The sequence below is a fragment of the Sus scrofa genome, chromosome 8 (genome assembly GCF_000003025.6).
Source record: "Sus scrofa isolate TJ Tabasco breed Duroc chromosome 8, Sscrofa11.1, whole genome shotgun sequence".
Lineage (NCBI taxonomy): Eukaryota > Metazoa > Chordata > Mammalia > Artiodactyla > Suidae > Sus > Sus scrofa.
Window position 1 is genome coordinate 7494949 of NC_010450.4, and position 24160 is coordinate 7519108.

The following is a 24160-nucleotide window of genomic DNA, read 5'->3' on the forward strand; positions in this document are numbered from 1 at the left end:
AAAATTAAGGATCTATCAGAGTGGTATGAAACAGCATAAAAAGCTGAAAGGATGGAAGAAAGTAAAGTGGGGACACATTCTTCCTGTCCAGCCCCAACCTCAGCTGCTTCAGTTCAGCCTGTCCTTTCTAGTTTTGGTGAGTTTACACTTTGATTGATAGTCCTGTAAACTTCCTGGTCCAGTCCTGGCTTGGGCTCTAAATCCTAATACCCACTTTGAAAATCCATGAGCTTAAGGTACTCAAGGGTGCATGGTCAGGGCCAGAATCATAGGCTTTCAAATACAGAATAAGAAGTAAACAAAACAAATCAAAACATTGTCATTGTCTATGAAAAGTATCTAGTTGTATTCATTTTTTAAAAAAATTTTTATTCCAGCAGGTAGCTTCTGTGCATCCTTTGGGGTCAGGAGTGACTGTGGTTTTAATTTTAGAGTCTGATTCTGGTGCCCAGATGGGAGAGGTGATGTCTCCTAGAGTGGGATAGTTACACAGGTAGTTGTAGGTGTCCCAATAAGGGACCATAGATAGAGAGAGAAACCTAGGGAAATTTGGAAGATCACTGTAAGTTAATAACTGCTCAAGAAAGCCATCCGAACAAGGATCAAGGCAGGCTTGCAGGACTAGAGGAGGCACAGAGATGTGCCTCAGGTCATTGGGTGGGGGTGGGATGAGGCCTGCATTCAGATTCAGACCAAGGGCAGGAGTTTAAGGACCACCCTTCTGCTGATTTGAATAAGCACTGGGGACAGTCCTAGTTTGACCTTAGAGGGTCAAATGCTCTCTTACCGGATACCAAGGAAGAGTTACCACTTGAGGAAGAGGAAGAGGAAGAGGCGGTCTTTTCCCACCGTACCTCCCCTTAGATTATAAAACTGTAGCCCGCCTGATGCTAAGGGCTGAGCCTCCTCTTCTGCCCACTTACATTGCTCACCAGCTTCTTATTTTAATAAATCTATTTCTTGCCTATTGCTGTCTCTCACTGAATAACTGCTGCAGTGGGGCACAAAGAACCTGAACCTCAGTAAGTCCAGTCACGAGGTGAGTAATTCTAATTTAACCACCATGGGTTCAAGTCCCAGTCTGGGTTCTGGCTAGGCTGGAGTCATAAGAGCTGTCAGTTTCAACAAGCCATGGATCTCTGGGAGAAAGATCTGAAACAAAGTGTCTCATTGTACCTGCAACAGATTTGTATACTTATTTGTCTACATGTGTCTCCCTCTTCTTATTTATTTGTTTATTTTTGGCTGTGCTCCTGGCATGGGGGAGTTCCTAGGTCAGGAACTTCCTGGGATTGAACCAACACCACTGTTGTAACCAGAGCCACAGCAGTGACAATGCTGGATCCTTGACTCACTGAGCCATGAGGGAACTCCCATGTGTCTCCCTTTTCTAGGCTAGTAGTTTCTCATAATGTAGGCGTCATATGTTAATAACAATAGTGATATTAAATTACAATACAAATAATAACAGAACTGATGAAACAACCCACCTTAGCAAGGATTGCTTCTATGTTAGACGCTGTGTGATAACGAGCTCTATTTAAGCCTGGAAATAAACTTAAGAGGCTGGTGTTATTATTGTTCTTCTTATTGTTATAATTGTTGAGTAGACTTAGGTTTATAAAGTTGATTACCTTTTCAAGATCATAGAGCAAGAATGTGGCCAAATTGAAAATTAAACTTAGATTTCTTGACTCCAAGCTTCCAGGTGACTTAAGTACTGGCTTCAAATATGGGGTTAGAGTCAAAACACCTTGGGATCTTGTAGAAAACACACATTCTGATTCAGCAACTAGGTGTGGAGAGTCTGAATTTCTCCGTAACTCCCAGGTGATGCTGATGCTGCAGGCCCATGGACCCCTCTGAGTAGTCAGACTTTAAGGGTCTATGCTGCTTGTGGCATCTTTGCCATTTTATGGGTCTTCAGTAAATGCACATGGAGAAAATGAACACAGGAAGATGGGATGGTGGGTACAACATCTGTTCTGATTAAGGAAACTCAGATCCAAAAGTTCAGTCTGACCTCTACATTTCTTTCTTTTTTTTTTTTTTTGTCTTTATTGGCATTTCTTGGGCTGCTTCCCACGGCATATGGAGGTTCCTAGGCTAGGAGTTGAATCAGAGCTGTAGCCACCAGCCCATGCCAGAGCCACAGCAACGCAGGATCCGAGCCGCATCTGCAACCTACACCACAGCTCACGGCAACACCAGATCCTTAACCCACTGAGCAAGGCCAGGGATCAAACCCGCAACCTCATGGTTCCTAGTCGGATTCGTTAACCACTGTGCCACGATGAGAACACCTGACCTCTACATTTCTTAACTCTCAAGGAAGGAAAGATTTCAGTTCTCCTGTTTGTGTGATTGGGTTATCATATAAGGCTGAGTAAAAACACATTTCCATCACATTTTGGCTAAAACTTAAATCAAAAAAGGAACAAAATCTTGAATTGGGTCAAGCATCTCCCAGTTTATACCTTTGTGTATAAGATCAAGGGCAACGTCACCCAGCTTTCTCAGGCTTAGCCATAAATTACATTTCGTGTGTGTGCATGGTAATTTTTTTCCTGCAGTATTTTTCTCGCTGCTAAACCTGAAGTCCTTACGGCCTTATCTCCCTTTCCTTCACGCTGCTCATAACATAGGCTACATGTTCTCTGCTTTGCAAAGGAAGGGAGTAAGAGGCAAGATGACCTAAGGGAGTTGTCCAAGGTCACACTGGGGTCAGGGGTGAAAGAAGGAGACAGGTTCTGTTCTTGCGACTCTTGACCCACAGCCTTATCTCCTTAACCAGATTCTTCTGTTTGGTGTGTGTTCCTTCTCAAGCAAACAGAATCCTGATAAAGTGATGGACTCCACAACCTTAAAAACTTGAAAAAAGAAAAGTTTGGAAAGAAGACTCTACCATACTGTTCTGAAGGATTCACATGGGTGCTCAATTCTCTACCAAGTTGTTGTGGCTGGACTTCAAAGTGACCCCTCAGCCTTCACCTGCCCGTTGACCTATGGCTCGGAGTCATTGTTCCTACTCACTGCCCTGAGGTTTTAAAAAGACTGTGCAGACAAAGCTCTGGACACATGATGGGCTGTTTAAGAGGACACGCTCCCTCCAAGTTGGAGGTGTGTATTTGACCCTTTAAAGATGGTCCAGAGTCACTAAGACAATGTGTCAGAGAATTAGGATGCTTCCATGCTCTGGGTTGAGTGAGTCCTTCTTTCTTATTTTCCCCTTTGCCCTTGCTTTTTGTGTGTGGGGGGGAATCTAACTGGTTACATGTTTTATCTATCTATCTATATATAATAAACCATATATATGTATATATAGTACATTTATAAATACACTATATACCATATCTGTATACTTGGTATGTTAATTTATTTATCTCTTCTTTACTGTCTCCTGGCTTCTTAGATTTTGATTTTTACCCACAGTGTCCCCTGTTATAAGCTTTGTCTCATGGTTCTCTAAGAACAAATCTCTCTCCATAATTGGCTTGAGAATGAATATTTCAATAGCGAAGGCTGAGGTTGGCTCCTTGAAGTCAATCTGAAAGTACTACTTTACCTACTCTGCCCACCTCTTCTTTGCTTTACCCCCAGGTGGGTTTGAAGCTGTCTGGTTGAGTGGAGATTGAGGGGAAGTTCTCCTTCACTGAGTGAGAGGCACCAACCAGAGGCAGGTGAATCTGGGGATTGAGAGGAACACCGAGCCGAAGGGACAATACCAATGGTCCTAACAGATTTGCCAAACCCACTGTCAGAATAGGGGAAGAAATAAAGGTTGAAGCAAACTATCAGAAGCCGATTAACGCAGGAATGAAGGAGGAGACTTGAGTGAAAGAGGGTTCAAGGCAAGGGAATTTGGGACCTTGTGTAGAAGGGGTTAAAGGTCTAGGACTCCAGGTGGAACCAGGCCAGGTTAGCCTGAGACAGCAACACAGCCACTCAGTAGAGGCCATGCCAGCTTTCCCACCAGGCTGTAAGCACTGGAGAAAGGGACGTATGTTAAAATGACCATGTATCTGCCACATAAATTAGCAAAATCTATAGACCACAAAGTGTTCAGTGTGTCCTCACTGCCTGCATTTTTCATCTCGTTCCTACAGATTCTGCTTCACCTACGAATCCTGCTTTTCTTTTGAGAAAAAAAAAAATGGCACGAAGTGGAAAAGGGGTTCTATTGGTTAACCTGACATGGGATGACTTCAGGTAGCAGTTCATGTGTGGTCTGAGTTCACCTTCCTGGGTTTGAATGCAGCTCTGCCACTTGCTAGCTGTCTGATTGGGAAAAGTGACTTAACCTCTGTGCATCCATGTTCTTGTGGTGAAATGGGGGGAATGACAGTTTCTGTCTCTGAGTGAGGGTGACATATAAAGGGTTGTAAAGCTCTCAGAGCAGTGCCTGGTGCTTAGGAGGTGGCTCAACCATGTTAGCTATGGTTATTATTATTATGGCTTAATAATGGCTGTATCAGTCAGGGTTAACCCCTGAGCAACATGGGTTTGAACTGCAGGGATCTCCTTATATCTGGCTTCTTTTCAATGGTAAATACGACAGTGCTACATGATCTAGTTGGTTGAGTCCACAGTTGCTGATAGGGAGGAACTTTGGAATGGAAGAACCAGAGGCATTCTTCTTTTCTCTTTCTGTGTATATACAGAGAGAAAGAGAGATAGAGAAAGAAAGAGAGCATATGATGAAGCAAATGTAAAAATTGGTAAAACTGGAGTAAGGATATATGTTAAATTTCTTATACAAGTTTTGCAACTATTTTGTAAGTTTGACACGATTTCAAAATAAAAAGTAAAGAGACAGATTTGTATGCAGTTGTCCATCTGGTTAGGTGGGTCTGCAAGGCTGTCTCCACCTTTGATGCTGAAGTTTGAAGTTCACAAGGAATGAAGTAGGAAGGAAAGGCACGAGCAGCCCCTGGGTTCATGGTGGGGTTATGAGCCCATTGAACTGTCTTGTATTTATTCTCTCTTCTTCTTGCTTGAAGGCAGATTAAACTTATATTTCCTAAGTAGCCTAGGGCTTAGGTGATCACTTAGTGAACTTGGGAAGGACCCAGGCCCTTCTAGTTTCTCTTCTACCATCTGTAATATGTAGTTCCCATCACTGGGGTTATAGGGTTGCTGTTTTGTCTCCCAGACACTGATTCCATACTCTGGTAGGAAAGAAGGGGGTACTAAGGAAGAAGGTTGGAGGAAAAAGGCTTTCTTAGAAGTGAGCAGAAGACTGAAGTTTCTGTCTCTTACTCAGAACAGTATCAACTGTCCACCCTTACCATCAAAGAAGGCTGTGACTGCGCTTTGGGGAATTTTTTTCCCATGAATACATTACTGCTTCAAACAAAATTAGGGTTCTGTTAGGAGAGAGGAAGTGGGGAGAGATGGATATTGAATTGGTAAATGGCAATGACTGCCGGAGGAAGATTAGGCAGGAACTTTCTGAAAAAGAAGGTCCTTAGATTTGGAGCATGGTGGCTGGAGATGGTTGGAAGTGGTGGGGGTGGTTGGAAGTGTTGGAGTCAAGATGTGTTCTGAAGGCAGGTCAATCAGGATTTGCAGAAAGATTTTATGTGGAGTGCTATAGAAAAAGGAGAAAAAAAGAAAAGAAAAAAAAAAAAAAAAAAAACACCCTCATGAGCCACTCCTGATTTAAGCTAAGGTTTGGATGTTGAGCTTCCTGGATTTAGCAACAATGGCCTAGGTCTCAAGATTCTAGGCTTATCCCTTATCTCTCAGAGATGCAGATGGACACAAGAAAATCCTAACAAAATCAAGGAAAGGATAGCTGGTATTTTAGATGATTAAATCTTAAAGGCTGCAAGAATGAGGCCAGTCCTAGGTGGGTGTCTTGGCTGTGCCAATGGTGAAGAGGGTAATAAAACTGAAAAAGTAGGAGAAACAGGTTTGGGTAAATACCCAGTATTAGCTCTTAACCACCTGTGTATGCAAAAGACTTACCTTCTCTGAACCACAGCTTCCTCCTATGCAAAATTAGGTGATTAAAAACTTTTGCCATTTTAGGCTTGTTCTAAGAATTACTTGGGATCTTATATAAAAGTGACTTAGCTTTCTTCTTTGGTTTCTGATCTGGGAAAGTACCCTCTTTTTTCCAAGCTGCAGGCAACTCTGATAACAGATTTTGACAGTGTCCTAGAGACAATCTGATGTTGGGGAAAGGGCCAGGCTTCTGCATCAGACAGATAGGGTCTCAAAACCTACTTCTTATCAGCAATGTGACTGTGGGTGACTTAGTCCCAAGCACAGTTTGACAAATGCTAAACAGAGAGAATGATACTAATATCATGGGATAACTGAGAACTCGTGGAAAGACTTATGTAAACCTAAATATAAAATAGAGCACATAAAGTCTTCAGCCCAAGACCTGTGGCAGGCAGGTTCTTGTTTAATGTTCACCTTCCTCCACCAAGATAAATACGGAGATAAACGTGGAGCTAGATTATTCAGCTTCAAGGTAATTCTACTTTGTTTTTGGGAAAACCACGTACCTCCTAGAAGCTCCTTTTACTATTGCCCTAGCCCTTTGGAATTAAGGGGTCTGGAAACTTTCAGTGGAAAATAACCCATGATGTGATTCAGTCAATTTTGTTCTACAGCACCCTACAATATAATAAGTTATGATGGAATGATGCAAGCAAGAGACTCAAAAAAAAAAAAAAATGACACAGGGATTAGCTAGGAAGGAAGGGATGGGTTTCCCTTGAGTCAAATTTCAATGGTGAAATAATGAGTCATGAAAATAGAGCTCTCGTGTTTTAAGTGACACACCACGGCCACCTCTTTGTCAACCTGCTTCCCACCTGGGTTTGTCAGCACAAATCAGAACTGAGATAGTCTGTGAAGGTAGCAGGCTGGCTGTGCATCTGACAGGAAGACTGTCAGGGACCTGAGTCGTGCCTTCCATGTAGAAAAAGCCTCCTGTCATCAGACTAATCACAGAGCCTTTTCCTTGTGACTAATGGGTAGTTTTCTTTAGTCTCCAGAAACCTCTGATCAATTAGCTGCTATTTAAGCCAATCAAGGAAATTAAGATATGGGGTTTAATTAGCCTTCTGAAGGTTACACACAGTATCAGTCAGCTGAGAGGTCTGAGGAGGAACTCAGGGCAGAAGAGGTAGACGTGGAAAGAGTAAAAATGAGGTGACATCCAGGTGGTGATGAAGGTGTGAGTGGGGCACCAGGAGACAGGGCACACCCTGCCCACCCCCGGAAACCCGAGGGTCCTTAAAGGAAACAGGGTTCTCCCTTGAGCAATCAGCTTTCTGTTGGTGCTCTTAAACCTTGTCTGACCTCCCACTTAACCTCATGGGGGGTTGTGAGGAATTAATGATTTAGCACATGGGATTATCTGATAAAGATTTAAGGCGATAATACTCAGGAAGATTTTAGCCAGAGACAAGCACACACGAGGGCCAGTGAAGAACCGTTGCTATCAGTCACTGTTATCTGCCCCCAAGTTCTATCAGTGCAAACTCCCTAATACTACTGAAGTAGGTTTTCTTTTCTCTGTCCCTCTCGTTCTGGCTAACTGCTCCTTTTCCATTTTTGATGGTCCATGCGAAGCCCTCCCCTGTCTCCCCAGTGCCACCAAATCATCCTGGCTTGGCTTCTCTTCCCCAGAGTTTTTTTTTGGGTTCTGTCAAGCTCCTGACTCAGTTGGATGAGCTGCATGATATTTGCTTTTCTGTGACAAGTGGTGACTTTTACACAAAGGGGTACCTGGCCAGGTTTGTTGGTCAGTCTAAGAATGGGATGCATTTGTTTCTCCAGGTGTGGCATTGCAGAAATCCTGGGGTGGATTTCTGCTCTTGATCTCTCTGGTTGATATGTAAGTTTCCTATTGCTGTTGTAACAAATTACCGTACATCTAGGGGTTTATAACAATGCACATTTATTAGTTTTCTTCCTCCCTCTCTCCCTCCCTTTCTGTCTCCCTGAAGTACTTCCTTTCTTCCTAGAACATTTCACAGACAAAGGATGATCCTTTAGATAGGGGCCATAGAACAAACTTTATAGAAAAGCTGTGCAATGTCAAAGATGCCACTGCATGCATTATCTCAACAGATTTTTATGAGTCCTCATACGGCGTTTGTGTTATGATCCTTGTTTGAAAATTAAAATAAAGGGGGGAAGGGAGTGGGATGGACTGGGAGTTTGGGGTTAGTAGATGCAAACTTTATATTTAGAATGGATAAGCAAAGAGATCCTACCGTATAGCACAGGGAACCATGTCCAATATCTTGGGATAGAACATGATGGAAGATAGTTTGAGAAAAAGAGTGTAAACTGGGTCACTTTGCTGTACAACAGAAATTGGCAAACATTATAAATCAACTATACTTTAATAACCCCCCAAAACATAAAAACTCCCCCCCTAAAAAAAAAAATCCCCAAAGCCAAAGCTCTACAGCCTAAGGTCACATACTCATCCCATGAAATCACCGGCCAGTTCTTCCAGCCCTTACCCTCTTTGCATGAGGCCCCCATCTCTCCGTGGTCCCCATTCCATCCTTGTTGGCGTGTCCTCCTGAAATTCCCAGTATGTTGCCTCATCTCTGAAAACACCTTTAGAAGCTTTTCATTTTTGCCTGGAAGATTAGCAGACAAATTACAATTTCTTGAAATCCTTATGGATGGAACTTCCATAACCAGGTCATAGGTTGGTGTTATTTATCATGGAGAGTGTGTGATTTGCTTTTCTTCTTGGGCAGAAAGAAATGGAACACAAGGAAAGTGGATGATCTAAGATCCATGAGAGTTCACACTCTGAGCTCTGGGAGTCCAACTTCCATACTGCAGGCTAAATAAGAACCACTGGAGCTGGGCATGGGCTCCACCTGAGATTCTTACTGCAATAAATATATTTCCTAATTAGCCAGCAGACATGAACTCAGAGGCCAGCAGGACTTAGCCACCTGCCCAGATACCACATCTCGCTGAAACAAGGGGCCATGGATCAATGACTAATTTTTGTTGAAGTTGAATACTTCATTTGGAGCTGCTCAAAGAGGCTTTCATTACAGTGAAAAGTCTTGAAACAGAAGCTAGAAGAAAGACACTGATGAGAGAGGTAGGGTGGTAGGTGGTGCAGGAGAAAAAGTACAGGTTCTGTGTGAGAAGTGGACATAGAGAAAATATTTGTGATTCCCAAGGGGGATGGGGGAGGGAGTGGGATGGCCTGGGGTTTTGGGGTTAGTGGATGCAAACTATTACATTTAGAATGGATAAGCAGTGATGTTCTACTGTACAGCACAGGGATAGACCTATATCCAATCTCTTTGGATTGACCATGATGGAAGATAACAGAAGAAAGGGAAGGTTTATATGTAAACACATGTATTACTGGGTCCTTTTGCTTATAGCAAAAATTGGCACAACATTGTAAATCTACTATATTTTAAAGAAAGAAAGAAAGAAAATATCAGTTATTAAAAAAAAAAAAAAAAAGCAGATAGTATGTGGCTTTGGTCCTGATCACAATATCCTCTGATGAATTGGCCATAGATCATTATTTTTGTCTGCTATTCCTAAATCAAAACAAGAGTGGTGCCACTTAATTTTACCCCTCTGGTTATAGCTGATTATGATGCGGAACAGTCTTCAGGCTGGGGTGACCAGGAATATGACTGAAATTGTTCATATTTTTTTTTTTGTCTTTTTTTTGCTATTTCTTGGGCCACTCCCTCGGCATATGGAGGTTCCCAGGCTAGGAGTCGAATCGGAGCTGTAGCCACCAGCCTACGCCAGAGCCACAGCAATGCGGGATCCGAGCCGCGTGTGCAACCTGCACCACAGCTCATGGCAATGCCGGATCGTTAACTCACTGAGCAAGGCCAGGGACAGAACCCTCAACCTCATGGTTTCTAGTCGGATTCGTTAACCACTGCGCCACAATGGGAACTCCCTGAAATTGTTCATATTAATCACTTACGAAGTCATTGTGTGAAAGGCGTCTCAAGAGGGACACTGCGTACTTATTTAGTTATACACTCTATTTCTTTAGGTTTTTCATGTTTAAATCATATATTAACATATATTTTTTCAAATGGGTATATCGTTTCATCTTTTTCATTTTTTAAACGTTTTAACGAAGTATAGTTGATTTCCAATGTTGTGACAATTTCTGCTGCACAAAAAAGTGATTCAGTCATACATATACACACATCCATTCTTAGAGCGTAATAATGTGAAGGGCAGTGAACTAGACAACTGGCATTTGTTCATGTGAATCCCACTATCCTCCAACCTCCAGCATCTATCATCTTCTTCACATTCAGCTGATACTCACATTCCTAAGTTTACTGAGAAAAAAAGAAGCACTTAAAAGATTTGAATAAGCTGCCCCAACTTTTATATCCAGAATAAAGGGGTGAATCAAAGAATAAAATAAACTTCTCAGAGGATACAAAGAGTGTCTTTTCACCAGCACTCTTTTTACTCCTAAACAAAAATAGTATTTGATATGGAAATTTATTTATGATAAAAATGATATCACAACTCACCCAGAGATGATACATTAGAAAAGAAAAAAGAATTGTTGTATGTACAAGGTTATTTGTTGAAGGATTATCTGTAACAGCAAAGAGTAAAAATAAATAAACATTATTAAAATCTCCAACAATACAGTATCGATTGAATAAACTTTGTAACATATACACAATGGAGCGCTCAAAATGAAGTGATAAAAAAGAATGAAGTTGCTATATACTAGTATGGAGATATCTCCATGATATATTAAGCACAAAATCACGAAGTATAGAATGATAGATATAATATGCTGAATTTTTGGCATGCTTAAGAAAGATTAGTAATATGAAATACAAAATAGTATACCTGTGTATATGTGTGTCTGCAATCGTGTATTGGTTAAATTAAACACTGAAATAAACTAAAAAATAATAAATCATAGTTATCTATATAGGGGAAGGAAGTAAAAATTCTTTTCATATTCTTTATATAGCTTTGGCTTTGAAAATATAAAATGTTTTATAGAGTCAAACAAATAACACTAAATACGAAAGAAAAAAAATCCTAAAAATTCAAAACAAACAAGACAAACTATTATCATATTGGTGATGTAACTACATCCAGAAAAATAATGGTTTCAAATTATTTTAGGAAACTATATTTTAATTCTGTATACCTCATGGGATACACCCCAAGAACAAAGATCTTTGTTAAGAAATCTTAAAATACTTATATGTATCTAATTGTTAGCAGTGATACAGACATTCTTATGTGAAACAATTCAATATATTGTAGGCTAATGTATAAGTAATTATCTTAAAGTTGGTTACTAATATTTTCCACATAAACGGGACATGAATTTAAAATCAAAGAAGTTAGGTTAAAAAAATGAAAAATGGGGCGTTCCCGTCGTGGCGCAGTGGTTAACGAATCTGACTAGGAACCATGAGGTTGCGGGTTCAATCCCTGGCCTTGCTCAGTGGGTTAAGGATCCAGCGTTGCTGTGAGCTGTGGTGTAGACCGGCGGCTACAGCTCTGATTCAACCCCTAGCCTGGGAATCTCTGTATGCCGTGGGAGCGGCCCAAGAAATGGCAAAAAGACAAAAAACAAAAAACAAACAAACAAAAAAAATGAAAAATGATCTTCAAATACTGCATTAGAAATGGAATATAAGCATAAAGTAATTAATTTTGTTTGTTTCTGTTAAAAAACTCCTTACAACTAAAAAAACCTAGGAGTAATTGACATAGAAATATCAACGTGTACCCTTACTGTCCAGTATCATGATCCCTTTTACCTTTTCATATTAAAAGTGACCAGTGCTCCTTGGAGAAGTGTTTGATAAACATAAGACAAGCATTAGACACTTTACCTTGTCATGAGCTTTCAGAAGAACCAGGAATTCAACCTGAAAGAGTTCCCACTGGTAAAAGATAGAATCGTTTATGCATTAAACAAAAAAATACCTGCAATGAATTGAGGTATATGGAGTTCTTAAAACCCTGGAAGTCACTATAATTTTCTCATTGAAAAAATAAATAAGTAAAAAGAAAGAAAGAAATCCCAGTCCCCTGTTGTCACATTAAAAAAAAGAATCAAACGTTGTATACTATTGAAATAAACTGGGTCCCAAACACTTAGTGAGAAGTTAATTTAAAAATTAAAAATTGAAGTGTTCATTACGCCTTTACTCTATGAATTTGTATTTAAGCGTAATCAAATAGCCCTACAGAGCAATGAAAAGTTCTTCAGACACAAAGTCAGGCTAACATGTAGAGTGAATAAGGAAATCAGAAAATCACTACTTGAAAACTCTAGTAAAGTAACCTGTTTGATGAGGGAGCTTTATAATGAAGGAGTTGGAAATTACCACCTGAACCCACTGGTCCAGGTTGGCAGCACTGAAGTTGGCATATCTCAGTATTATGGGAAATATAGATGGGGAAGCACCTGCTGTTGATATTCTTGCCAAGGGCATTGAATCCTAGTATAGTCAGAGCTCTAAACAAATTTATAAGGAAAACCAGGTAACCATCACCACAAGCAAAGAGAGGAATAAAGGGTATGCGATGATCATATTCCCCAAACAAGAATTTTTTGAGTTAAAAGAGATGTTATCTAGGGTGGAAAAAAGCATATACTAGGACAGTCCCATGGAAACTGTTTTTAATATTCAGAATATAAATATTCTAAGGACCACTGACCTGTTTTTCACAAATCATTACCAAAGGGGAAACAGAAGGAAGGGCTTAACAGAGGGCTGTTAATGAATAGATCCCGATGTCTGGTTTGGTGGGTGTATTCTGTGGATGTGTTTTCCCAAAAAAAAAAAAAAAAATTGTAAAAAGACATCATGGAGACAAGCAGAAAATTGATTATACCCTGGGTATTTGCTTATAATAAGAAATTAGTGATAATTTCATTACGTACTATCATGGCATTATAACTTAGAATATTGTGTCCATATTTCCTAGTAATATATACCTTAAAAATGTAGGAATGAAATGGAGTCTTGATTTGATTTACTAGAGAAACATACTTTTTATTTTTATTATTATTATTTTTTGCTTTTTTTAGGGCTGCACCTGTGGCATATGGAGGTTCCCAGGATAGGGGTCGAATCGGAGCTGTAGCCGCTGGCCTAAGCCACAGCCACAGCAACACAGGATCCAAGCCACATCTGCGACCTACACCATAGCTCGCGGCAACGCCAGATCCTTAATCCACTGAGCGAGGCCAGGGATGGAACCCGCAACCTCATGGTTACTAGTCAGATTTGTTTCGGCTGCACCATGACGGGAACTCCCCCCAGCCCCTTTTTTATTGCAACATATTTTTTAAAAGAACAGATTCATCAATTATGGAAAATAATTGACAACTGTGGAACCCAAGACATAGCTATGTAGGTTTATCGGATGATATTCTCCCTATTTTTGTACCTGTTTAAATATGTTATAACAAACCTTAAAATAACTGAAAATAAACCTCTGGTGTTGCACTCATGTTATAAAAAGTGATGAACCATGCTTCTCCTTTGCTGTGAGCCTCAGAGTGAAATGCACTCTTAGAAGTGATGGGACCTCAGGGGAATACGTCCTGGCACTTTTTCAGATTTCTGTAAGTCCTTTTCATTACCTCGAAACGTAAGAGACCAAGGACCATAACTCTCTTTCAACCAGTAAGAGTCTAAATAGAGTACCTGAATTTGAATTTGAATTCTAGCTCTGTCAGTACCTGTGTGAACACCAGCAAGTTTCATTAAGCTTAGGATTCCTGTAATATACAATAATAATAATAATAATAATAATAATATATTCCTGTAATATACAATAATAATAATACTGGGAAGTAATGTGTATGAAACACTCATGCAGAACTTGGCATGTATCAGTCACCTGACTTCACTTCCAGCAGAGTCACCACCAGCATGTAGATGCCTCTGAGTCACGCTTGTAGTTATTGGAAAGAGCAACATGACCGAGCATTGTCCATTGATTTTGCATCACATAATTTTTATTGAAAAGGTGATATATCTATCCCTGCTTTTGACAATATATTCTCAGCTCCAGTAAGGGCCATTGTGAGAACAAACTTGATTCCTCTTAAATTAAAAGAAATGACAACTGCTAAAAAAATCAATGCTGTTTTTGGAATGGATTAAAAAAAAAAAGCATGTACATGGAGTGTTGCAATACTACAGTATAGCAGAGTAACAATATGAAGAGCATAAAAGATATCCCATGGGATTTTTTTCTAATATTACATATATATTTTTAAATTATAGTTGATTTACAACATTAAATCAGCAAATTTCTGCTATATAGCAAAGTGATCCAGTTAAATATACATCTATGCATTCCCCTGCTTATGTTATCTTGCATCTTCCATCATGGTCTATCCTAAGAAATTGGATAATGTTACATATTTTTTTTTTTTTTTTGCCTTTTCTAGGGCTGCTCCCACGGCTTATGGAGGTTCCCAGGCTAGGGGTCTAATTGGAGCTGTAGCTGCCGGCCTATGCCAGAGCCACAGCAACGTGGGATCCGAGCTGCATCTGCAACCTACACCACAGCCCATGGCAACGCCGGATCCTTAACCCACTGAGCAAGGCCAGGGATCGAACCCGAAACCTCATGGTTCCAAGTCGGGTTCGTTAACCACTGAGCCACGACGGGAACTCCTAATGTTACATATTTTTTAATATTTTTTTTATGGCCACATTCTCAGCATATGGAAGTTCCCAGGCCAGGGACTGAATCGGAGCTACAGCTGCAACCTATGCTGCAGCTGTGGCAATGCTGGATCCTGTGAGTAACCCACTGTGCTGGGCTGGGTATCCAACCCAAAAATCCAAGGTAAACCCAGCTGCTGCAGGTGGATTCTTAACCCACTGTGCCACAGTGGGAAATCTTCTAATTTATAAATATCATTCTTTCTTAATCTAACTGAATTTAAAATAAATAAAACTGACACAGAGTGCACACTTTTATTTCTACTTAAGTTTAAAACAGGCCCTTTGAGGAAAGTGTCAACTCCATCTCTCCTAGCGAATTCGAGGTCTTGGTTGGACTTGCCTGATGTCTTCCTCCTCTTTTACCTGGGTACCAAAAACTGTTTCTTTTTAACTTTAACTTGGCATCACACAGAGGGATGCTATTCTCAAACTTGGCTCTGAAAGCAGCTGTTTCTGGGACTAGAAACATTATTATAGGCAGGAGAGTGCTGGTATTAGGCCAATTTAAAATGCCAGAGTTCTCTGTTCTTACTTGATTCAGCCATTTTTTTCCTGAATAAATATTCCTGGAATGGCTAAAAGCCCAAGTTCTGAAAAAGTAGCTTTGGACAATTTTTTCAGTGTTCTCATTACTTTCATTCCTCCTTTAGAGGTGTCAATTTTCAGAGGCTCTTCTCCTGCCATTCTGGAAATTGAGGCCCCTTCTGTTTCTGGATTTCTATTCTGGAGAGTAGAGCAGATCAAGCATGGACTGAAAGAGTTCCTGCCGTGGTACAGGGGGTTAAGGATCCGGCATTGTCTCTGCAGAGGCTCAGGTCACTGCTGAGGTGTGAGTTAGACCTCCGGCCCAGCACAGTGGGTTAAGGATCTGGTGTTGCTGAAGCTGTGGGGTAGGCCACAGCTGTGGCTCAGATTCAATCCCTGGCCTGGGAACATCCATAGGTTGTGTGTGCAGCCAAAAACAAACAAAACAAACAAAACAAAAAAGATTGGGACTCAAGCCATCTCCTTCCAAGCTTATGTTCTTCTCAAAGCAAATCCGAGTAGCCTAATTTCTTTCACCTCATCTTTCCAGGTGGCCCACCCTGGTTGTATTTATTTGTCTGGATCTTATTGCTGTAGCACTCCCTACTTCCTCTGAGTCTATAGCACACCTGGCTTAATTGACTTCATGAACCCCTTCCCTGGCCTCCTGAGTCTCACTGGCCTTGAGGATGATGGAGTCTTGGGAGGCAGAAGCACCAGCTCTTTTCAAAGAAGTCCTTATAAATCTCTCATCTCTAGACTTACTAGGGGCCTGAGTTCCAGGAAATCCTTCTCTGCCCCCGCCCCCCGCCCCCACTCCGTATCTGTTAAGCTCTGACCTCTGATGCTCCCCTTTACAATATGCTCTTGGAGCCAGAAAAACAGGCTGTAGTCCTGGATCTGATACGTGCTGGCATTGAGATGTCAGATACATTATCGTACTTCTCAGGAACAGATAGGCAAATGGTGATAAAACAGCAATGTCACAGGACTGTTTGTTTCCAATAATGACAATTTATTGGAAAGTACCTTCTCTAGTCTCTGTCTCATTCGGCCAATTCATCTTAGCCTGTAGGAATCCGCGCGCTTCAATATTCATTTTGCTAGAGCAGTTTTTCTCCAACTGCTGTTCTCCAGTCCTCACTAAATATTATTATCAGTTTAAAAAATATTTCTGTGGTGAATTTGAAGATAATTTTCAAGATTAAATTTAGTCTATTCGAGATTGCTTGGAGGACTCCCTCATTACGACGAACTCCAGGGAAGAATTTATCCTCATGTTTGTTGGGTTTTTAGTATTGTCATCAACTAGTATTACCTTCTTTGTGGAGAAAAGAAGCAAAGTAGCATTTAATATGGAAATGATGCCTGTATTTCAAATAAAACCAAAATGACATCACACGTTTCAATAATACGTTGACTAGAAACATCTGTTGGAGGAATTGAATTATTAAATTACACAGGATTGATAAAGATAGAATGCGCACACACGCAGACTTTGCTGCAGCAGCCATTACAATATGCACATTTCAAACAGCACTCTTTTTTTTGTTTGTTTTTTTGCCTTTTCTAGGGCTGCTCCAGCGACATATGGAGGTTCCCAGGCTAGGGGTCTAATCAGAGCTGTTGCCTCCAGCCTATGCCAGAGCCACAGCAACGCGGGATCTGAGCCGTGTTGGCAACTACACCACAGCTCACGGCAATGCCAGATCCTTAACCCACTGAGCAAGGCCAGGGATCGAACCTGCAACCTCATGGTTCCTAGTCAGATTCGTTAACCACTGAGCTACCACGGGAACTCCTCAAACAGCACTTTTGGTTTCAGTACAGTGATATCAACTGACATGTACATTTGATGTTGATCCCTTGGAACATGATGGTTCTACAGGGTTTTTTTTTGTGTGTTGATAACTTTGTGAATGTTTTCAGGTTTTATACCAGTATAAGAGCTATAAGCATAAGGTGATGATAAGGAGTTTATATGTATGCCTGTATAAGTTATATTGTAATAACATTATGCAGACAGCACTAGGGGGTCCATGAGAATGATTTCCTTGCAGATGGAATCTGTACATCGCTCAGGTTTGAGAAGCACTGCATTACCTACAGAAACCAGGAGGCGCTCTGTTTTCAATGGGAGTTTATATGCAGGCCAGAGGCATGTCTGTGGGCCACATGATAAAATAAAGAGATTAAGAGAGAGTTTCTCACCATAAAAGACAGAAAGCTGTACATCACCAAAAGACACATAAAAGTCTTATGCAGAAGCAAACTTAAAATAAGGAAGGTAATTTGGTTTACTGGAAAGGGAATATGTAAAATAGAACATTTGGGGGGCTCATTTTTAAGAAAGTAGGCCTGGGAGAAAGAAAGCCTGATTGAAAATTCTATTTCTAGGAGTTCCTGTTGTGGCTCAGCAGGTCACGAACTTGACGAGTACGCATGGGGATGTGGTTGGATCCTTGGCCTCATTCAGTGGGTTAAAGATCTGGCGTTGCCATGAGCTGTGGTGTAGGTTGTAGACAAGGCCCAGATCCTGTGGCTGTGGCTGTGGCTGTAATGTAGGCCAGCAGCTGTAGCTCCAATTTGACCCCTAGCCTGGGAACTTCCATATGCCATGAGTATGACCCTAGAAAGCAAAAAAAAAAAAAAAAAACAAAAAAACAAAACTTTTTCTACCCCATATCTTTCAAGAAACCCCATTGGCTGCAAAACTTTATGTTCCTAAGCCTTGATTTCTTCAACTTTAAAATATCTCCTTCATAGATTTCTTATGTGGGTCAAATAATATTGTAGGAGTGAAAGTACTTTGTCAGCCACAAAATCCTGCGGGTGCAGGAGCAATGCCACTATATTTCATTTTGTTAGATGTTCCTAAAGGATCCCTGGAAAATTTTCTAATTCTTTGCAATTGAACATCTCAGCAAGAAGATAAAAAGCCCTAGACTGCTCAAGGTCAGTGAAATAAGCAAATCTTGCATCTCATCGAGGCTGGAATCTTGGCAAATGCAGAATGGATGTATTCTACAAAACCTGAGGGAGATGGGGTGAAGTCAGATCTTTGACTGATGGGAAATTTTGATTATTTTTTCAATAGATTTTCATGGCGTGAGTCACAAAGTTCATTTTAGAGATTAAAATGATAAAAACCCCTCACATTTCTCATATCTGTGCACACATATCTTTCTACACATGTTCACCCACAGAAACACACAGGTGCATCCATGTATTCATATTTCCATGGAGACACACCCAAACATGTGCTTACATCCTCCCAAACCACTTGCACCCACATGCCCTACTCACTCTTGGATGGACCCAATTCCCACTGACTTAGTGACCTGTGACCCAGAGTCTCTCCTGATTGGTTTCCAGCCTGCCCTGTGACGCTGGGGCAGAAAGGTCCTGATCTTTCCACATCACAGCATTCATCTCAACCAGGGATTCCCAAACATACTATTCTTTAACGCATCCTTAGAAGGTCTTTAGGGAGCCACAAAAACAGGTTTCAACGTCAGCCATGCTTAGATTTGAATTATGACCTCAGTCAAGTGCTTTCACCACTTTGAGCTTTAGTTTTCTTGGCTGTAAGTTGGTGATAGTGAGCACGGCCTTGTGGACGTGAAGGCGTGTGATGCCAGGATGCAGGAGTGGCTTCTGTGCCCTTTGATTCTTCTTGAAGGTGATTTTCTTCGGAATGGTACATGGATGAGGGTAGGATAACCATGGACAGAAGAGGTCCGACAGGAAGAGTTCTCATCCACAGTGGTTCCAGGGCCCTTAGTGGGAGAGACTTATGGTTCTTCTCAATGTTCATTTGTTATCAGCTTGGCTTCTCTTTCTGCACATCTCAGTTCTTATTTCTTTGGCATTAAACTTGCTTTGCTTTCTCAGATTTACTACTGTCTCTTGCTCTCCTGTGGCCTCACCGGACATGGCTTTACCTCCAGGCATCCTCTCAGCTTCTAACTCCACCACAGCAGCCATGGTCTCACCATGTTGCTCAATTCCACATTTGTAAGAGAGAATTTGATGTCAAGACTCATCTTTTTCACACCAGGCCATACCAATTTCACTTTGGAGCCCCACAGTCCCGAGATAAACACCTAGCTCCAACATCTATTAACTCTGTAACCTTCGGCAAGTTGTTAAACTCTCAGGATCCCAATTTTCCCATCATCATATAGAGAAAATTATGATTCTTACCTCCACTGGATTGTTGTGAAGACTAAATTAAGTAATGTATGGTAAGGGCTTAGTCTAGCACATGATGTGTATTGAACCATAAAGAAATCCTATTCTTTAGCACTAGTTTGGGTCATAGATCAGAGGTCAACCTAAGATTAGGTTGCCTTTTTGCCCAGTGCCCACCCTTGGCCCGTCAGTCACAGCTGCTGGACCACAGAGGCTGTGCATTTTTCCCTTAGACAAAAGAGCCAGCCGGCCAGGCTTTCTGTAGCTACATCTACTCAAGAGATTATAGGATGCAGTTTCTTTAATTCTACATAAAACTGGAAGATGAATCAATGAAATCAATGTGTGCATATATGACTATAAAATAACTGTGTACAATCCATTAATATTCAAAAAATGAAAACTTCTTCCCCTTCACAAATTCCCTGCCAATAGGAACAACAACCACCAAAAAAAGTCATCTGAGAAATAGTATGAAAGAGATAGCCTCAGGGTTTTAAGATGAATCCTCTAGCCAAACTCAGGAATGGGGCAGGAGAGGGTGAGGCTTCCTTGAGGGTAAAGGCTGGACCGGTGGTCAGCAGGCATGAGGATGGGGATGCTGGTACTTTCCAGGGAGCAGATGGCATGTTCTCATACCAGGGAGCAGATGGCATGTTCTCATACCCCCATATTATTAGCACATACACCCTGACCTGCTTAAAGTGGGAGTTCCCATCCCACAACCCCGTTCTCCTCAAAAAGGTGAATGACAACCTAATGATTTTAGTTTCTCAACATATGGATCTCCCCTAACAAGATAGTTTGGGTTCAGAATCAGGGAAATCTGGGGATTGTCAACAATTATTACTTCCAAGAATTTAGTAAATATTTACCAAGGGTACAATCCATGGGCATGACAAATCCTTAACCATTATTCTGCGGATTCTACAAAAGGAAACTTCCATAAAAGTGTTTTTCTTCTCTTCAAGTAAGTTTTTATTTATTTATTTAGTCTTTTGTCTTTTTAGGGCCGCACCTGCGGCATATGGAGTGTCCCACCCAGGCTAGGGGTCTAATCGGAGCTGTAGCTGCTGGCCTACACCACAGCCACAGCAATGCCAGATCCGAGCTGCATCTGTGACCACACCAGACCTCGCGGCAACACTGGATCCTTAACCCACTGAGCGAGGCCAGGGATTGAACCTGCAACCTCATGGTTCCTAGTAGGATTCTTTCCCCTGCACCATGCTGGGAAAGCCTCAGGTAAGTTTTTATTAAAGTATAGCATAGATAGAGAAAAATGCACAAACTGCAGGTAAATAGCTTGCAAAATTTTCATAAATTAACACACCTGTGAGATCTGGGGCAGTGACCACAGGGACACGGGAAGCTTCAAAATTGCCTTGAAAGAGTTTTGGGCTCTTCGGCGGAGAGTCAGACAAAGGCTCAGAAGACTCTCATTTTCAAAACGTTCCCTTGATTCTTCCAGGCACTGGGATCCCCCAGGACTGCTTTGGTGCCAAGTCTGTGTAGCCTGCAGCAGGTGGAAGAAGGCCTCCCTGGTCTGGGATTTATGGTGTATCAAGGGTCTTAGAACAGCTGCGCTTGGCTCCCATTATGAACTTGTCCAACAGGTATGCTTTTATTCTTGGGAAACACAAGCGTTGAAAGATACAGAAGCAAAAAGAGAATAATTTAACAACCATCTGCATACTTGCCATGTGTAATGAACAGGTATTAATGTTTATTGATATTTGCTTCATACATTGCTGTTAATACAATAATATCACTGTCAAGTTGGAGCTGCCTCTTAGTCCTATTCCAGATCACCCCCTCCTGCCCAAGAGACAACTCTTTGGATGAATTTCATGTATAACATACTGGTCAAATATGCGTACTTTGAATTGAATCCATAAACCATATGCTGAAGTTTTGAACATTTTATACAAATATTATCATACACTATTCATCTTTCTGTAATTAGCTTCAATTTCATTCAACACGAAGTTTCGTTTTAAAGGTCTGTGTTGATGCCTTTAAATCTAGTGCATTTGTTTAAATTGCTGAATTGTAGTCCACTGATGGATGCTTAAGTTGGGTTTTTAGATTTTATCTACAACATCTGTTTTGCAAGGATCCAGGCATCACATCCTTTACAGAAGGCTGTGCAGATTCAGATTTAGGGATAGATAAACCAACAGGTGTTTCTGAGACATCCATGAGTCTCTCTGGATGAAGGCTATTTATTTATGTATTTATCCTTTCTAAGTTCAATTTACCATTCCAGACACTTTTTATCCCCCTAGGATGAATCCTTATTTTACTCATAGTGTTGTATTTTGACTTTGATAAGACCTTGGAACACTCCCTTAATATTTTCATATATGTCTGAACCCCAGGGAATAATATAGATGCAGATTTCCATGGTCTGTCCCTTCAATTAACAAAACATGTTCGCAAATGCCAAAAATGAGCAGCAGAGTTGAGCAGAATATCCAAGTTCACTAATAAACCTTCAGAACTGCTACTCTTCTTCAATATCCATTTAATTGTTCTCTGTCCCCTTCAGGAATTCACATGCACAAAGTTACTTTTATCAAACACTCAGTATGTTTTTCCTTTTCAGAAATGAGAATAACATAACTGATCATGTACTATTTTGCCATGGCCACCAGGAAGCTCAGAAGGTAATTTGTTGCTGAGTTGCTGAGAGGGGATTGTGGCCTTTCTTTGGTGCTGGAGGGATTTTTTTGTTTTTCTTTTCTTTTGTTTTGTTTTTCAGGGCTATGCTTGCAGCATATGGAACTTCCCAGGCTAGGGGTTGAATTGGAGCTACCGCTGCCAGCCTACACCACAGCCACAGCAACACGGCATCTAAGCCATGGCAGTGACCTACACCACAGCTCATGGCAACACTGAATCCCTGACCCACTGAACTGATGCTGGAGTTTTATTTTACAACATACTCCAAAATGATACAACTCCTTTGTATAGAGGCCCTAATTTATGTGACCATATAATTACTGTGTAAATTGTACCCTTTTAAAATGAAGAGTGACAAAAAATGTAGCTACTATTATTTATAATTTTTGAGACACCATGCTTTATATAGAGTGATATGTAAATTAACTTCCTATAGCTCCATGAGACAAATATTCATATTCAGATATAGTCTTATTTAAATGATTTGCAACTTTTGAGAAGGATGCTGATGCTTTTTTTTTTTTCCTCCTTTTTTTAATATAGGTTTGGATCTTTGGGCTATGATATCACTGTGGCTCTTTTCTGACACATAGTAAGCGCTATATATGATTTTACCTTTTTTTTTTGTTTTGCCCTGGGCTACAGTTTTGTTCCTGTAAGGCACTGAAGGAAACAAACAAAGCAAACACCATCATCATCAAAGCAACAACAATAACAAAGTAGCTTTAGTGATATTTTAGTTTTATTTAATTATTTATTTATTTTTTTTTTTTGGGGCTGCACCCACGGCATACGGAGGTTCCCAGGCCAGGGGTTGAATCAGGGCTGCCGGCCTATACCACAGCCACAGCCACAGTAACACCAGATCTGAGCCGTGTCTGCGACCTACACCACAGGTCATGGCAACTCCGGATCCTTAACCCCCTGAGCGAGGCCGGGATTGAACCTGTGTCCTCCTCGATACTCGTCGGGTTCCTTAACCACTGAGCCAGGACGGGAACTCCAAGCAACATTTTAGTGACATTTCAAACTGGTGTTCTAATATGAAGACCTCTTATCATTTTTTCAAGGCTTCTTATATCAGATTTAAGTAGTACTTTGTCTATATATTTTATATATTTTGCTTTTCCTCACAGGTCTCTGTTACAGATCTTACTTTTCCTAGTTTTACAGAGGTGGAATCTTGGGCTTCAAGAGGACAAATTATTTTCTCGGGGTCACACAGCATATGCAGTGTTGAATGGCAGTTTATTGCCTGGTTTATTTACTTCCAGAGACACTGCTCCTAATTACTAAGCTCTCATGCCAGTAATATAAACCAGTTTTCTTTTTTTTTTCTTACGCTAACGATGTTTCCTATCAGTATAGCCACTGACTCAGTCATGAAGTTGTGGGGGGCATTGGACTTCCTCAATAATTAGTAACTTAGGAATTGTAACTTGAAAAGAGGTTTTTCAGGCAAGAGACGTGACGCGTAAAAAATTACCAGTTTTTATCTACCACTATTTACAAGTCCTCTGTGTGCACAGCTTCCTCTCTTTGTCAGGCCAGGAGGGAATTCAGCGCCTCTGGTTGAAAACGCCCTGCTTCTCCCTGCCCGGCTGCCTCGCCTCTGATTGCCTCTCTGCTCCTTCCCTCTAGCCTCATACTATTTGGTATTCAATTTTTGTTCCTATTAAATTAAAAAAAAATAATTTAAAGTTTTATTTAAATTAACAAAAATAAAATTTGGGGTTCCCACCGTGACTTAGCGGGTGAAGAACCCGACAGTCTCCATGACAACGCAGGTTCATTCCCTGGCCTCACTCGGTGGGTTAAGGATCCAGTGTTGCTGCAAGTTGCAGTGTAGGTTGTAGATGCGGCTTGGATCCATCATTGCTGTGGCTGTGGCGTAGGCTCTGATTTGACCCCCCGTCTGGGAACTTCCATATGACACAGGTGCGGGTTAAAAACAAACATTTAAGTATTTTAGATTTTAAAGTTCAGATTTATCCTTATTGTCCCACTATGTTTGCCTTTGTGTC